Source organism: Elaeis guineensis, chromosome 15, assembly GCF_000442705.2.
Source record: "Elaeis guineensis isolate ETL-2024a chromosome 15, EG11, whole genome shotgun sequence".
Lineage (NCBI taxonomy): Eukaryota > Viridiplantae > Streptophyta > Magnoliopsida > Arecales > Arecaceae > Elaeis > Elaeis guineensis.
Genome location: NC_026007.2, coordinates 29,956,432 through 29,972,912, shown reverse-complemented (window position 1 = coordinate 29,972,912; position 16,481 = coordinate 29,956,432). Strand labels below are relative to the sequence as shown.

Sequence of the window (16,481 nt, the reverse complement as noted above, 5' to 3'; positions counted from 1 at the left end):
CATTGAGTTGCTTGCAAGTCACTGAGGCGATCTCAGGTCTAAGGGACACTTATACCTATATCCCATCAGAGACATTCTCGACAGTAGAATGCTCTGGAGTTGGTCACATTCCATGATGATGTACTCTTACATCTCACCTGTATGCTATACCAGTGTCTCCACACTCCTTGGTTAAGAGGACAACCAACCCATATGGTCTACAGCGACCTATGCTCGATAGAAGCTGTCGTCCTTATTAACAGCCTATCATTTGGTCGTGAACAGTTTTAAGAACTAATTGATAAATCTTCTCTTTATCGAACTTAAATAGTCCTAAGGACTTCATCATAACAACGGAGTTCATTAGAAGATAAAAGCTTATGATGAAAATACCAAAAATATATTTTATTTATTAATAAATCAATTACAATACTTGATTGCTCAACCGTCAACAGCTTGACGATTGGCTTTTGGGACATATTTCTAAACAACTCTCACTTATCCTAAAGCTACTTGGCATAGTATCTAATATCCATCTTCGACTTGTGGTTATCGAACTCCTTTATTGCTAGGGCTTTAGTAAAGGGGTCGGTCAGGTTCTCCTTTCCGTCGATCTTCTGAAGGTCGATGTCACCTCGATCCACGATCTCTTGGATTAAGTGGAAGTGGTGCAAAATATGCTTCGTCTGCTGGTGTGCTTTGGGTTCCTTCGCCTGAGCTATGGCACCAGTGCTGTCGCAGTAGGACAGGACCAGACCATCGAGGGAGGGAGCTACTGTTAGATGTGTGCCCTAGATGTCGGATCGGCTGACACATTCCTGTACAGATTTAAGGACAAATTTATAATTTTGACTATAAATGAATAAAAGGGTTATTCTTCTATCACATTGTGTACATTGTGTCTGTGATACATCCTTTGAGTTAGTGAGAATGTAAATTCATATTTTCAAGAGTTGAAAATTTAAGGCATGAATTTACATAACTAACTCATAAACAGCTCCTGATCATAGGATCATCACGAGGATGGTGATCGATCTGAAAGGTTGGTGTACGATCGCTTCCTTAGGATAAATGTGTCTTGAGTCTATGGTGTGGAGACACCGAAGCGAGAGTATATGTATTCATTGAGAACGAGAGTACTGAGCGGACCACTTCGAGCAGTCATAAGAAAGTCTACCTTCTCATCGATGACTAGCTCGATACTGCAGTTGTGTGTCTAGTTCTTTGACCTGAGGTGCATCAATAGTTCACCTTGAGTGTGTTATAGTTTGACTACACCATAACTCGATCTCCTAACCATTCGAAACTCTGAGGTGTATGTTGGCTGTAGCATATTTATTGTAGGAACTAGGTCGCACTAAGATGGGATCTATCAATCTAGGTAGATGAGAGGAGTAGTCCTATGATAATTGAAAGATCGAGTCCTTAAGCCCATGACCATGGCAGAGTGAAATAATGAATAAGAGTTTTCCATTAAGGTTTCACATCGGACTCGGATCGATCATTAACTCATATAACTGATGTTGGGTTTGATGAGTTCACCTTAAACCTAATTCAGTCAGGACTCATGATAAAGGAACTTAATCACACAAGTAGCTGCACCAAGAGGTTCGTCTTCAGTTCTGATGGGTTGCCACCACATACTGCTAGGTGTCACTGGTGGATTTTGGAAGCAATTAGAATGATATTGATGATCGATCATTCTAATTATCTGAATCAGAAGAGTTCTGATCCATCGAAAGAAGTTTCGATGATGTCGATGATGAAATCATGACATGTCTCATTACCATACAGAATTGAACCTAACTGGGTCACACAAATAAAGGTTAGGGTCTAGATGTCATCAATTGGGCTAACTCAATTGATTTGGATTAGATCCAATTAGGTTCAAGGAAATCGTGCTAGCACACGATTGAGCCTAACTTTCTCCTCATGTAATCTTTTCTGTCTCTACCGAGCCAAATGTGATTTGACTCATCCAAAGAACCATTAGAAGATTTTTCTCAGTCAAAATGAAGCTTGTCCAGCTCAGAAAAGGCTTGTCTTAATTCATGAGATGAATTTAAGATAACACCTGCTAATTCCTAGCACCTGCCAATTTTATTTTAGGATATCTGTCAAAAGTTGACATATGGGTCTTAAACTATAGAGGACTCATTGGAGGATTTTTGTAGAGTGTCCACATGCCAAAACCCAATTGAATTGGATGCCATAATCAGATTATGGTATGAGCCCAATTAGATTAAAGTGGGTGCCCCAAATGGATAAGAACCAAAGAGTCCTGATAAACATGGACTCTTTGGCGCCACCTTAATTGAGCTTATCCAATGTTGGTGCCAACTTAGGATAGAGGGTGGGGTTATTATTTGATATGATCAAATAATATCACTCCACCAATCAAAATTTATTGGAATTTTTTGATTGGTTGAATGATGTGGCACTGCACAGCATACAGGGTCTATATAAACCCTACTGCACCTTGGGTTTCATGGAAGAAATTATTTTATGTACAAAACCAAATAGCTACTACCTCCTCCCCTCTTCTCTACATCCTCCCTGCTCTCCTTCCTCCTCTCTTCATGTCCAAAGAGTTGGACATCCATCTGGCAAAGATCCAAGGTGTGGTGATGCCTGGAACAGAAGGCTGCAGGACATCTTCGACAGGCTGCTACTCCAACTTCAGAAGGAGTTCTGAAGCACTTTCAAATCAGATAAAGATCTGATTTTTGGAGCATAGATTTGTGAGAAGAAAATATTTCAGATCCTACCTGAGTGGATACTGATAGAGACCAGGCGCTTACGTGGCTGCATCAGAACCTCAGACTGTGCAAAGATCATCTACAGGGTAATCAGATTACCCTTGAGGTACTTCTTCTTTCGTCATAGATTTAGATTTAATTTTTGATTATAAATATTAGATAATAAAATTAGATTTAGAGAATTAGATCTAAAATATGTAGGATAAATTTTTTTAAAATTATTCCACCCCAGATTTGATGAAATCTGGAAGATCCTACGAGGAAAAGCAGTTTCCTCCCTTAAAGTGGTATCAGAGCCAAGTTGTTGGCTCTATTTCAGATCTATTTTAGATCTAATTTTAATTTTAATTTATTTGATATTAAAAAATTTTAGATGTCACATCAGATGTAATAAGATCTGAAATTAAAATATTTAAAATTAAATCTAAGAAGATCTAACATGCATGAGATGCATGACTAGACTAGGATTAGTTGAATCCATGAATGGTCTTAAGTTTTATATTTTAATGAGATTAAAATATGAATTAAATCTAATTTATTTTTTATTTTTTTAATATTATAAGTATTATAATCAGATCAAAAAATAAAAAATAAAATTTTAATTTTTTCATAAAATTGATCTGTTGCATGCCTAGACTAGTTGTAGAATTGTTCTAGTAACTTATCTAGAATAGATTTAATTTTGAATAGTTCAATTTAAATCTTATTTTTTAGATATTACATGTGATGTATCAGATCTGAAAGCATGTTAATTAGATTGATTTTTGATACATGAGATGTATGCAAAGCATGTATTAGTTAGATCTTAAATTGTATATGTGATATGTTAATTTAGATCTAACTAGTTTTGTAGTTAAATTTATATTTCTAATTAAGGTGTTCCTCATGGCCGTCTGGTCATAAGAACAAAGTAAGATTTTAAGACCCTCTCTTTCCATTCAATGGGGTGTTCATATGATGTGCAGGGGTGCCGCATGTTCATCCTTAATCAGAAATCAAAACTTACTTTTCTGCAAAATCCTAGATCCTGAAACCTTAGGATTTATTTTACATGCTTTATTTATGAACCCAAACTTAATTAATGAATTAAGCTTATGAAATTAAGTTAGGTCTAAAATTGAAAATTTTAGATCTAAGATATTTTCATAAAATTGGGTTCAGACTTGGATAGCTCAATTAGGTCTAGCGGTTGATCAAACCGAATCAAGAGTTGGTTAGGTGGGATCATGAAAGCTAATACTTGACCAGCCTATTAGGATTAAGTTTGGGTCAAGGTCGAATCATATTTAGATATGACTCGATCATGTTAAGACCTAATTTGGCTCAGTGGTTAGAGTCTGGATTGTAGGCTAACCCAATTAGTTTTGATTTGACAATTTAGTGTCTAAGGTAAGTTGAGTAGATGCGACCGACTGATTTTTAATTGGGAGCTACTCTACTCAAATGCGTTCTTGTTGAGTTAATGGCATATCCCTCCCATCGGTCTCACTTACCTGGCCATATGTGTCGACTCAGTTCTGATTAGAGATGGCTAATAATTCGAGCTAGCCCATGCCACTAGGCTAGTCATAATTGTTATGACTATGTCAAGTCAAGTTTAATGAGACCTAAATAAATCTTCCTAAGAAAATATTAAGTCTAGGTCTTCCACCATTGTGGATGTGCGGGCCCTTCCCGGGATTGATTGTTCTCGACTGGTTATAGTGGCTCAGTTGCACCGAAAAGATGCAACCATGTCTATTAGGTATTGGATGCTACAGATTAGAGGATGGGTTGGGCTCAATATTTTGGATACAGTGAGGGACCCATCAGGAATCTAGTTCGTGCAAATGGTGGGTTTGACTTAACAAAGGATTGGAGCAATATCCCAGACACGATGAGCTTCATGAATTAGAGATGAAGTTTTGGGTGCACCATGATTAGAAAATCATTGGACAAGAGTTGTCCACTCATCGATTGATCCATCATCAATATCTATTAGGTGAGGTGGTGAGCCAGTCGGTGAGACCGTACCATCCACTAAAAATCACTGATCACGGAGATTTTTACATCTCTACCAAGGGAGTGTAGGGATCTGAGAAAATAGTGGGATCCTAATTAGTTTAAAAATGAAAATCCTAAATAAATTGGTTGAGTCTAATTACAAAATCTAACTAGAAACTTTTGACTCGTTACAGGAAACATGTCTACCTTAAACCCCCTGACCAAAATTCTAGACACCCATAGACTGACTGGACCCAATTTCAAGGACTGGTTGAGAAACTATAGAATTATTTTAAGTTTCAAAAAATTGACTCATGTCTTGGACCAGGCCCACCTGCCATGCCAGCACGTCTGACTGCTGAACAGAGAGCATCTCTGAAAAAGTGGATGGATGATGATAACAAAGTAAGGTACTACATGTTGGGTGCAATGTCTAATGACTTGCAGCGCCAACATGAGAACATTTTGACTACCCACCAAATGTTGGCTCATCTACAAGAGTTGTTTGGTGAACAGAGTCACGCGGCCAAGTATCAAGTTTGTCAAAGATTTTTTAAGGCCAAGATGCGTGATGGACAGTCAGTCCAAGATCTTTGTTTGACAATGATCAAGGATCTTGAAGAGCTTGAGAAGCTCAGAATCATCTTAGATAAGGATTTTCAGATTGATGTGATCCTTCAATCCTTGTCCGATGCATATGGTCAGTTCATCATGAACTTCCATATGCATAAGATGTAGTGTACCTTGGCCGAGTTAATGAACATGCTAGTTACGGCTGAGCTTTCTATGAAGGGTTCAAAAGGCTCAGTTCTTACTGTGGAGCGGACTTCTTCCAAGAGAAAGTCGTTTGGAAAGAAAAAGAAGTCTGCGAAGAAGCAGAAGGTGGATGGGAAGAAGAGAAAGCAGAACTGTCCTCAGTACCTGGCAACCCTGAAGAACAAGAAGGATGGTCCTTCTGGAGATATGCTCATTTTAGAGTCTAATCTTATGATTTCTTCTACATCCAGTTGAGTGCTTGACTCTGATTCTAGTGCTCATTTGTGCACTTCTATACAGGATCTTGAGGAGAGCAGGAGGCTGTGGGAAAGGAATATGATCCTACGCGTCGGGAATGGAGTAAGAGTTGCTGCCATGGTCGTGGAAACCTAACCTCTGCGATTACTGTTAAGATTAGATTTAGTTTTAAGAGACCGTTATTATGTGCCTGCAGCAAGTCGGAATTTGATTTCTGTTTCATGTTTAGCACAAGAAGGCTATGTGATTAGCTTTCATAAGGACTATTGTAACATTTTTTATGAAAATAATAAAGTTGCAGATGGTTTTCTTATTAACGATCTCTATCAGCTACATATTGATGTATCTGTATTTAATATTGAGAAAAATATGAATGCCATAGGAATTAAAAGGCCTAGAGATAGTCTAAATGATAGGTATCTGTGGCACCTAAGGCTAGGTCATATAGCGGAAGACAGGGTTAACAAATTGGAGAAATTCGGGCTATTGAGTCTGTTGACTTTTGAGTCATATCCAGTTTGTGAATCATGCCTTCAAGGCAAAATGATCAAGCTTCTTTTTTGTGGGACATGGGGAAAGGGCCACGAACCTACCTGCCCTAGTACATACGGATGTGTGCAGCCCATTTGATGTGCTGGCTAGAGGCAACTACATCTACTTCATTACCTTTACCGATGATATATCTAGGTAGGGGTATGTGTTTCTAATGAAATACAAGTTTGAAGCTTTTGAAAGGTTCAAAGAATTCAGACATGAGGTAGAAAAACAAACAGGAAAGCCCATAAGGTTCTTCGATTAGATCGAGGAGGTGAATACCTTAGTTGTTTAGATTATCTTAAGGACAATGGCATAGTCTCTCAATGGACTCCACCTGGAATGCCTCAACTCAACGAGATTTCAGAATGGAGAAATCAGACCCTATTAGATATGGTCTGTTCCATGATGAGCTTCACGGACCTCCCCAAATTTTTTTGGGGATATTGTCTCATGACAGCAATTTATATATTGAATAGGGTTTTCTCTAAAATCATTCCTACCACACCATATGAGATATAGCATGGTAAGAAGCCAAGTCTGAATCATCTCAGAATTTGGGATTGTCCAGCTCATGTCAAGAGATAGCAAGCGGACAAGTTAGAGTTCAGGTTTTTAGAGCTCGATTCATAGGATATCCTAAAGAGTCATTAGGATACTATTTCTATATTCTGAAAGATCACAATGTGATTGTGAATCAAAATACTATTTTTCTTAAAAAATAGTTTATTCAAGATGGTGGCATCGGAAGAATAGTTAAGCTCAAGGAGAATGTCTCCCAAGAGCAACGAGCTCAAGAACCTAAGGAACCTAATCAATCAAAACCAGTCCCAACACAACCTCTTCCACCTCGTAGAATGACTAGGGTTTCCCATCCTCCTGAAAGGTACTTAGGTACCATACAAGAGGAAGTAGAGAAAATATTTCTCACGAAAAATAGGGTTCATAGTGATGATCCCAAGACCTATGACGAGACAATATTAGATATCGACTCTGAGAAATGGTTAGAGACAATGAGATCAGAAATTGACTCGATGCACTCAAACCAAGTCTGGACCTTGGTAGATCCACCTGAAGGTATTGTACCTATTGGGTGTAAATGGATCTTCAAGAGAAAGATAGGTGCAGATGGAAATATGGAGACATTCAAGGCTAGGCTCGTAGTGAAAGGTTATAGTTAGCGCGAAGGCATTGACTATCAGGATACCTTTTTGTCCATAGCCATGCTAAAATTCATCCGCACATTGCTTGTTGTTACAGCCTATTTCGATTATGAAATATGGCAGATGGACGTGAAAACGACATTCTTAAATGGACATCTTGAGGAAGATATCTATATGAAATAGTTGCTTGGTTTCACATCCAGTGATGATGATCACAAGATCTGCAAGCTGCAAAGGTCTATTTATGGACTTAAGCAAGCACATCGGAGTTGGAATACTCATTTCAATGATGTCATCAAAATATTTGATTTCTGATGCGTAGTCGTTGATAGCACCAAAAATAACTCTACTCACTACGTAGGTAGGATGAGTCGAGATCGTATCCTCAGGGACCTTGGGCTAAGTTGAGATTGCAAAATAAAAGAAAGAAGCATTGTTTTGATTTAAAAAAATAAATTATCTTAAAATTGATGTAATTAGAAAATAAAGAACTCGAGAGTTTTGAATTAATTTTGTACTAGTAGAGTTGTATCTCTTTTTTTTTTTTAATTGAATAGATACGATTAATCTTAGGAAAAATACCTATCTTTTCTTAGCACATCCCGTACCCGTAGATCATGGTGCATCTCCAAAAAGTACTAGGTAAACAACTCTTCTTTCCTCGGCACGTTCTGTACTCGTACATCATGGTGCGTCTCCAGAAAGTAAAAGTTGGTCCTAATATTAATCTAACAGGAAAGCATAAATAAAAGCATATGAAAGAGAGCAAAAAAGAACTCATAATGATTTAAATAAAAAGCATAATCTTTATTGCATATAAAGAAATACAAGAAAGTTTAGAACAATAAACCCACTCTATGTCGTTACAAAATTTTTTCTCCACTCCCGAGACTGCTAGCCTAGCTGCTCATGGAGTAATCCCTTTCTCTTCTTCTATGCAAGGCTCTAGAAGAATTTCTGGGCTCCCCCTTAAATGGAAGTACAAGAGCCTTTTTATAGGTGTTAGGAGGGAGGAGTTTTACATGGTTTTCAGATGTGAGACTAAAAAAAATACTAAGGACTAAAAGATAGATGGATGAGATGGAGCGATCAAAAGTAGATAAAGAAAATACAAATTCTTCCTCTTGAAGTATTTCTAAATATTATCTTTTTTCCATTAATTTTCAGATCTATCTGCTATTATTATGAGCATCCGTTTGTCCCTACGAATCTGCCATGCCGTGCGCCTGCCATGCCCAATGCCGCGTGATCGCGCCAACAAAAGTTGGCATCTCTATTTCACTTGAAACCCTACGCACCTGCATCTTGGATCGGACCCACCACGTTTGAACCAAGCCACTTGCCAGCTCCCACGCTCAAGCCTCAGGCCCACACCAAAATTCAAATTGCATGAAGCCCACCAAAAATGTGCCAGCCACATTCCTTTACGCTCCTTTTTTATTAAAAAATTACAAAAAAAAACTTTGGTTTCTTTAAAATGATGCCTATATCCTTTTTGGGTTCCTTGCATAGTATCTTCATTTTCTATAATACCGTAAGCATCCTTCTTTTATTTAAATTTTATTTTAAGTCTAATTTTTTTTAAACTTGAGTCTTTTTGATCTGTGAATCGGACTCTTTGTATCGGCGATCACCTTTCCTATAAAACATAAAAAGAAGCATCAAATTCTTAATAAATAAAATAAATAAAATATAATTTTTTATTTTAAATGACTTAAATTAAGTATTTATCACACCCCCCAACTTGAATTTTGCTCGTCCTCGAGTAAAATAGATATATCAGTATTGTGTACCGACTCGATCTTGAATAAAAAGTTAGGTTAGGCATCCCAAAAGGTAGATGATATCTGGTCAGACTATTAAAGAGATACTTCATTGGATTATCAATTTGACCCAATTAGTGGCTGAGTATTAACTAAAGAAATTTCAAGAGCTTTTCTTTTACCAACTCCCCACTTTACTCTTTAAATCCTCTAACTTAATATGAGAGAGGTTTATTATCTTCTTGCAATTTAGTCTCCTTATTATCCACTATATATATATATATTTTTTTTTTTTTTAACATTGCCCACCTTTTTACGCAAACCACAACACTTACTTAGGCGAAGGGGCTCGGTTACTCAGTAGGAAACCAATGTTAAATTTTAAGGAGAATTTTTGCATACCTCGACCTTTCCACCCAATCTCTCATGAAGCAGATTCTTTATTGAGATCAGTAAGAAGAGGATTGTAGAATCACTTCTAAAATTTGGTCTAGTCTAAACCCTACCATTCATTGGGTTTTCTTAATAATTTATTCCTCAGTATCTCTAAAATTATCTTGACCGTTAATCATTCATTGATTAGGATGCCTAATTGATTCTTAATCAAAATAAAATTTAGATTCACAAAACTAATTATTTCTGACCATACTCGAGGATTTGATTAATTTTCTTTCCCCCCAACTTAATCTACATTGTCCTCAATGGAGTAGGAAAGCAAAGAAAATAAAAGGAGAGAGTGCACCTGGGATAATTTTGCTTTGGAAGTTGAAGATAGCTTCATTGATTAATAGGCTCTTGTTCTAAATTCCTGTAGCTGCAGTAAAATTAAAAAAAATATAAAATTATTGGGTTACCTCCCAACAAGTACTAAGTTTTTACGTCTTCAGCCAGACGTCAAGTTTATTATTCATTATAAAGTGGATAACACAGGTAGATGGTGTCGATTCGTTCTTTATGTGCAATTTCATCTACATATGGCTTCAGACGTTGGCCGTTTACCTTAAATGTATTGCCATTCTGGGGATCATGAATTTCAATTACTCCATGTGGGAATATTTATGTGACAATGAAAGGTCCATCCCATCGTGATCGAAGTTTATCGGGAAAAAGATGTAACCTGGAATTGAAAAGCCATACCTTTTGATTTAGCTCAAATGATTTTCTAGAGATATATTTGTCATGAAATACTTTGATTCGAGCCTTGTAAATTCGTGAACTCTCGTATGCATCGTTGCGAAGTTCTTCCAGTTCATTGATTTGCAACCTTCGATTAGAACCTGCATTCTTTATGTTAAAATTAAACATTCGTATGGCCTAGAGTGCACGATGTTCTAATTCAACCGGTAGATGGCAAGCTTTGCCATAAACTAATCGGTAGGGTGACATACCGATAGGGATTTTAAAAGCTGTACGGTAAGCCCATAATGCATCATCTAAGCGAAGAGACCAATCCTTTCTATCTTGCCTAATCGTCTTTTCTAGGATATGTTTAATCTCCCTATTTGACACCTCTACCTGACCATTAGTTTGGGGGTGATATGGTGTGGCCACTTTGTGTATAATATTATATTTTTTCATAAGTACTTCAAAATATTTATTCGTAAAATGAGTCCCCCTGTCATTAATGATCACCCTTGGGAAGCCAAATCGACTAATGATGTTTCGTTGGATAAAACTAGTTACAACTTTATTATCATTAGTCCATGTAGCTATTGCCTCCACTCATTTTGACACGTAATCAACTACCCCAGAATATATTCGAATCCAAATGAGGCTGAAAAAGGTCCCATGAAATCAATCCCCCAAACATCGAAGATTTCTACTACTAAAATGGGGGTCAGCGGCATCATATCCTTCTTGGATAAATTTTCTGTTTGCTGACATTGCAGATAACTTCGGCCAAATTCATGTGCATCCTTGAAAAGCATTGGCCAATAAAACCCACTCTGCAACACTTTTGCTGTAATTTTTCTTCCACTAAAATGTCTCTCACATGCCGAAGAATGGCAAAAAGTGAGAATGCTTTGAAATTCACTCTCGGGGACACAACGGCGAATAACTTGGTCAGGACAGTATTTGAATAGTTTAGGTTCCTCCCAGAAATAATGTTTAATTTGCAAGAAAAATCGATCATTTTCTTGTTTTGTCCAGTGAGAAGGTACTTGTCCTGTTGATAAGTAATTGACAAAATGGGCAAACCATGGAGGATGGCTAGAGGAGATTGCAAAAAATTATTCATCAGAAAATTTCTCTTTGACCTCATCTATGCCTATCGTGTGTTCAACTAAGATCCTGGAGATGTGATCAGCTACCACATTCTCGGAACCCTTCTTATCTTGAATTTTTAGATCAAATTCTTGTAAAAGAAGGATCCATCTGATCAAACACGGTTTAGTATCTTTCTTTGAGAGGAGATGTTTTAGAGCCGCATGATCAGAGTAAACTAGAACCTTAGACCCTAACAGATATGAGCAAAATTTTTCAAGGGCGAACACTACTGCTAGTAGCTCTTTTTCTGTTGTGGTGTAGTTTAATTGGGCATCAGAAAGAGTCTTGCTAGCATAATAGATCACATGTGGCTCCTTATTGATTTTTTGGCCTAAGACGGCACCTATTGCAAAGTCAGAGGCATCACACATAATCTCAAATGGAATGGACCAGTCAGGAGGTTTTATTATGGATACTGTTGTCAGGGCTATTCGTAATGTGTTGAATGCTTTCAAACAGTCTTCGTCAAAGATAAATGGTGTGTCCTTGGGAAACAGATTGCACAAGGATCTTGAAATCTTGTTAAAGTCTTTGATGAAGCATCTATAAAATCCGGCATGATCTAAGAAGGATCATATTTGTCAGACCGAAGTAGGGGGTGGTAGTTTTGAAATGACCTCAACTTTGGCTTTATCTACCTCGATCCCTCTTTCAAAAATAATATGTCCTAATACAATTCCTTTCCGCACCATGAAATGGCTCTTTTCCCAACTTAGGATGAGATTTGTCTTAATACACCGTTTAATAACTTTGGAAAGATTATGGAGATAATCCTCAAAGGTGGTTCCAAACATAAAAAAATCATCCATAAAAACTTCAAGACATTTGTCCACCATATCCGAAAAAATGTCCAGTATGCACCTTTGAAATATAGCGGGTGCATTGCAGAGCCCGAATGGCATACGCCGAAAAGCGAAGGTGCCATAGGGGCAGGTGAAGGTAGTCTTTTCTTGGTCATTCAAAAATACAGGTACTTGATTGTACCCTGAATAACCATCAAGAAAATAGAAGAAACTTTGTCCTGCTAGCCGTTCTAAGATTTGGTTGATGAAGGGCAATGGAAAATGGTCCTTCCTAGTAACGGCATTTAGTTTTCTACAATCTATGCATACTCGCCATCCAGATGATATGTGAGTGGGAAGTAGTTTACTTTTTTCGTTCTCAACCACAGTAATACCTGATTTCTTAGGTACTACTTGAGTGGGACTGACCCATTTACTATCAGATATAGGGTAGATGATTTCAGCATCTAACCACTTTACCACCTCTTTTTTTACTACTTCACGCATGTTTGGGTTCAATCTCCTCTGCATATCTCGATGGGGTTTGGTATTTGCCTCAAAATAAATATGGTGCATGCAAATGGAGGGGTCAATTCCTTTTAAATCGGTAATGGACCAACCGATAGCCTCTTTGTGTTCTTTCAGAATACCAACCAATTATGTTTCCTGATTAGGGGTCAAGTCTAATGCAATGATTGCCGGGAGGGTGTCATTGGGTCCTAGAAATACATACTTAAGCATAGCAAGAAGGGGTTTCAATTCTAACGTAGGTGGTGATTCTAAAGATGGGACTATTGGTGTACTGGCTAATGTAGGCAATGGCTCATACTTGATTGTCCATGGAGGAGTGGTTTTATCGTGTGGTGTATCCAACAAAGTGTTAACTTCTTTCATATATCCCTTAAAGTCATACATTCCAAAGTGAGCCAAGCAAGTATCTAAGGGGTCTGGTGCTAGAATTATGGGTGTTACATCTTCTATAATGTCTTCTAGTGTATTTACTTCGAAGCAACTATCCATTGATGGTCCTTGGGAAGCACCAAACACATTCAGTCTCAGTTTCTTATTCCCAAACAATACGTCCATGACTCCTGTCCTACAATTAATGCATGCATTTGCCATAGCTAGGAAGGGTCATCCTAAAATAATGGGAATTTGTCTTGGGTTGCTACTTAGTTCCATGTCGAGAACCAAAAAATTAACTGGAAAGTAAAACTCATCTACCTTGATCAAGACATCCTCAAGCATTCCACATGATTTCTTAATTGATCTGTCAGCTAACTGCAGTGTGACTGATGTGGGTTTCAGTTCTCTGAATCCAAAAAGTTTATACACCGAATTAGGTAAAAGATTCAAACTTGCCCCTAAGTCTAGAAGAGCTTTTTCAATGTGATAATCTCCTATAACACAGGAAATGATGGGGGCTCCTGGGTCCTTAAGCTTTGGAGGAGTGGCATGCTGGAAGACAGAACTAGCCTGTTCAGTGAGACGTACTTTCTTTGAGATTTGTGATCTAGATTTACATTTTTGGATGCACAAATCTTTCAAAAATTTGGCATAAGCAGGGACCTGTTTGATTGCGTCTAGAAGGGGAAGATTAATTTGGACTTGCTTAAATAATTCCAACATCTCATCGAGTCTTCCTCCCTTCTTATCTATAGGAATAGGGGCTTTCAGGGCATCTGAAAATGGGACTTTAGGCAAATAAGATGATTCCGGTGCAGTTGGTTCATTCTCTATTTTAAGGTCCTCTTTGTTCTTGGGTGATTTGGCTTCAGTTAGAGGTTTAGGATCTGTCTCATTGGTTTTACTAGTGTGTTCAATGACCTTCCCACTTCTCAGAGTCATTATTGATTTGGCATGTTTAGAAAAAGCTTCTGGGGTATTAGAGCTCTCAATCACAAATTGCCCTCTTGGGTTGCTCTCGGTTTGGCTAGATAATTTTCCTCCTTCCCTCCTACTGAATGCAGTCGCTAGTTTTCCTATTTGGGTCTCTAGCTTAGCAATGGATTGTGCGTGGGAGTTAAGGGTCTGAGTGTTGACTTCTAATCATTCTAATGCTTTCAAAACTTTTTTCTCAAAAGCTGAGCTATGACTAGTAGTAGACGGTTGAGGATCATTTTGAAATTGATGGTATGATCCATGCCTATATGTTGGGTCCTGATATTGAGGTCGAGATGTGGCAGGACCAACCACTAGTTGTGGTCTCCAGGAAAAATTTGGATGGTTTCTCCAGCCAGGGTTATAAGTGTTCGAATATGGATCGTTTCCTGGTCTGCGAGCTTATTGGACTTGAGCTTGCTGAACCTGCTCGTGCATAAACTCAGAAAATTGAGGTGCGGATGGGCATTCACTAACAAAATAGTTCGGACTTGCACACAATGCACAAACTTCTTGGATTGGGTTAGGTGGAATCGGAGATTGTCCAGTATTTAGAAGACGGTCTAATTTTTGGGACAGTTCATCTACCTTACTGTGGATATCCATGATGTTTCTAATCTGATAAATTTCACTTCTTTTTTGTTGAAGCATGGGTTGTTCTCTAGAGGTGGCAGACATATGATGTAGAGAATTCTCACTAAGTGCTTCAAAGAGCTGCCAGGCTTCATCCTCACTCTTTAGCATGAATGTCCCACCACATGATGCATCAACCATTTATCGGTGTTTCTCCGATAGACCATCCTAAAAACACTGACAAAGTTACCATTTAGGGATAGCATGGTGTGGACATTTACGAATGTGGTCCCTTAACCTTTTCCATATCTCATGAAAAAGTTCACCCTCCAATTGGGAAAAACTAGTGATAGCTTTTCTAATTTGATTTATTTTTCCAATTGAAAAGTATTTCTTGAAAAATTCTCTCTGAAGATGTTCCCAAGTTGAAATGGTTATAAAGTCTAAGGAGTTTAACCAATTCTTGGCTTTGTCTTTAAGTGAGAAAGGGAACAGTTTCAACCTAAGGGCATCATTGGAGAAGTTTTGAATTTTTACTGTGGAACAAATTTCAAGAAATTCATCCAAGTGTTTGTATGGGTCCTCGTTAGTAAGTCTATAGAATGATGGCAACATTTGAATAATGCTAGACTTAATCTCATATTGGGTAGCTTCTACTGGAGGTGCTTGAATGCATGGAGAGTAAGTATACGAGGATGGAGTGAAATATTCTCTCAATGAGCGTGGAGGATTAGCCTCACCAGGTGCAATCATGTTTCTAACTCGGATAGTCCTAAGAGTCTTTTCTAATTCTTCGTCTAATGGTTGCAAGTCGGGTTTTAGTGATCGTCAACCTAACATGCAACTAAAAGGTCTATGTAGGACTATCGTAGTCTGTTAAGGATTTTTTTTTTATTAAGAGGAGAAGAGAAGAGAGAAAAGAGTTCTAAAGAAGAGATCCTAAGAAGTCTTAAAACTAATAGAAGAATTAGTTGTAGTTAGATTTTAATTACAATCAAGTTAGCACGCAGTGGACTCTCTATCCTAAAGTTACCCTAGTTCTAGACAGCTCCTAACTGTAGTTAGCCTTCAAGCCCTCCAAGTCAGAGCTTGACCAACCAACTAGCCAGATAAGTGTAAGGTCGGTGGGAGTCCCCCCGTTGCTTTCCTCAGACACCAATTAAATTGGCCAGGTCAGCAAATGAAACCAATTAAAAACCACCTTCCTTCGGGCCCAGTCATCCTGCAAACCACTTGCCTAGACACCAGCTAGCTGACCAAGTCTAACCTGGTTTAACTCTCAGGGTCACTTGTCCTAATGAGCTCGAAATCTTTAGGGGTCAATGTCTAATTAATTTTAGATTAAGGTCTAGGTTATGCAAATGCAAGGGGTAATTTGTGGGCCAAGGAAGGGTGATCAAATCTCCACCTTATCTTAGTTAATGGGTTGCGCCCTTAAAGTTAATTATGAAGATGCAATGCAAAGAAACAAGGTATCCAATCAAGTTAAAAAATTTTATATTTGAGGTTACGCTATTTTATTTAAGTGTTATGAAATATCAGTATTTTTTTTTTTTAATTCAACTGTGCCAAGATCTCCGACAACGATGCCAAAATTTGATGCGTAGTCGTTGATAGCACCAAAAATAACTCTACTCACTACGTAGGTAGGATGAGTCGAGATCATATCCTCAGGGACCTTAGGCTAAGTTGAGATTGCAAAATAAAAGAAAGAAGCATTATTTTGATTTAAAAAAATAAATTATCTTAAAATTGATGTAATTACAAAATAAAGAGCTCGGG

The 16,481-nt window shown here is 37.9% G+C and overlaps 1 non-coding gene across 1 annotated transcript; it reads left to right on the top strand.

Moving 5' to 3' along the window:
- Positions 1 to 14,958: 14,958 nt before the first annotated feature.
- On the top strand, positions 14,959 to 15,064 carry LOC140854225 (small nucleolar RNA R71). The gene has a single exon (XR_012137358.1). It is a non-coding gene; the product is annotated as a small nucleolar RNA R71 (small nucleolar RNA).
- The last annotated feature ends 1,417 nt before the right edge of the window (positions 15,065 to 16,481 follow it).